The sequence below is a fragment of the Rhinopithecus bieti genome, unplaced genomic scaffold (genome assembly GCF_001698545.2).
Source record: "Rhinopithecus bieti isolate Rb0 unplaced genomic scaffold, ASM169854v2 scaffold_56975, whole genome shotgun sequence".
NCBI lineage: Eukaryota > Metazoa > Chordata > Mammalia > Primates > Cercopithecidae > Rhinopithecus > Rhinopithecus bieti.
Genome location: NW_016823127.1, coordinates 754,923 through 756,820, shown reverse-complemented (window position 1 = coordinate 756,820; position 1,898 = coordinate 754,923). Strand labels below are relative to the sequence as shown.

The following is a 1,898-nucleotide window of genomic DNA, read 5'->3' as shown; positions in this document are numbered from 1 at the left end:
CCCCCGGCCAAATTTTTTTTTTTTTTTTTTTTTTTTTGAGACGGAGTCTCGCTCCGTCGCCCGGGCTGGAGTGCAGTGGCCAGATCTCAGCTCACTGCAAGCTCCGCCTCCCGGGTTCCTGCTATTCTCCTGCCTCAGCCTCCCAAGTAGCTGGGACTACAGGTGCCCGCCACCTCGCCCGGCTACTTTTTTTGTATTTTTTAGTAGAGACAGGGTTTCACAGTGTTAGCCAGGATGGTCTCGATCTCCTGGCCTCATGATCCGCCCGTCTCGGCCTCCCAAAGTGCTGGGATTACAGGCTTGAGCCACCGCGCCCGGCCCAAATTTTTTATAGATATAGGTTCTTACTGTGTTGCCCAGACTGGTCTCAGACTCCTGGGCTCAAGTGATCCTTCTGCCTCATCCTCCCAAAGTGCCGTGATTACAAGTGTAGGCCACTGTGTTCCCAAACTGATATTTCGTACCTGCTCCCTATTTCAGACCCTTCAGGATCACTTGGCCTGCAGGAACACTGGGCTGGCATCCCAAGGACAGCCCTGGAATTCCCAGATAGTGAAGATACAGCTGCAGATAAACCCAGAAAGATTTCAGTACCTCCCGCAGGAATCTCAGTCTTGACTAAGGACATGTAGATTTACTAACCATCGAGGGCTGGCCTGAAAATGGCCCTCCAGGATCTGTCCTCCACTCCCCACACCTGGCTCTCCTGACCTCAGCTCCCATAAGTTTTCTTCCTGCTCGCAGCCATGTAACCTCACTGGCCTCCCTTGGAATGAGCCTCTGGCCTCAGGGCCTTAGCGGGCGCTGTTTCCACTGCCTGGTGCGCTCTTCCCATAGAGCGCCACCCCCCTCACCTCTCACCTTCCTCAAGTCCCCTTCACAGGTAGGCCTTCCTGGTCTCCCAGTTTGTTTGTTTGTTTGTTTGTTTGTTTAGAGACAGAGTCTTGCTCTGTCTCCCAGGCTGGAGTGCAGTGGCCCGGTCTCGGCTCACTGCAACCTCCACCTCCCGGGTTCAAGCAATTCTCCCGTTTCAGCCCCCAGAGTAGCTGGGATTACAGGCGCCCACCACCATACTTGGCTAATTTTCATATTTTTAGTAGAGATGGAGGTGTCACCATGTTAGCCAGGCTGGTCTTGAACTCCTGACCTCAGGCAATCCATCCGCCTCAGCCTCCCAAAAAGCTGGGATTACAGGTGTGAGCCACCACGTCTGGGCCCAATCTCCCAATTTAAAATCCTGGCGCTGGGCCACAGGCTGTGCCTCACGCCTGTAATCCCAGCACTTTGGGAGGTAAAGGCAGGCGTTGCTTGAGCTCAGGAGTTCAAGACCAGCCTGGACAACATTGCGAAATGCTATCTCTACAAAAAATACAAAAATTAGCTGAGCGTGGTGGCTGGGTGGGTGGTGCATGCCTGTAGTCTTAGCTACTTGGGAGGTTGAGGTGGGAGAATCACCGGAGCCCAAGGAGGTGGAGGCTGCAGTGAGCCTTGATCACAACACTGTACTCCAGCCTGGACAACAGAGTGAGACCCTGTCTCGAAAAAAACAAAACAAAACAAAACAGTGAGACCATGTCTCAAAAAATAAAAATAAATAAATAATTAAAAAATAATAATAATTGGCCGGGCGTGGGGGCTCATGCCTGTAATCCCAGCACTTTGGGAGGTCAAGGTGGGCAGATCACGAGGTCAGGAGATCAAGACCATGGTGAAACCCCGTCTCTACTAAAAACACAAAAAATTATCCGGGCGCGGTGGTGGGCGCCTGTGGTCTTAGCTACTCAGGAGGCTGAGGCAGGAGAATGACGTGAATCTGGGAGGCGGAGCTTGCAGTGAGCCGAGATGGCGCCACTGCACTCCAGCCTGGGTGACAGAACAAGACTCTATCTCAAAAATAA

The 1,898-nt window shown here is 52.5% G+C and overlaps 1 protein-coding gene across 1 annotated transcript in view; it reads right to left on the bottom strand.

Moving 5' to 3' along the window:
- Positions 1-1,898, bottom strand: part of CSNK1E (casein kinase 1 epsilon) — a 39,540-nt gene that overhangs the window by 31,410 nt on the left and 6,232 nt on the right. The window lies entirely within an intron of this gene.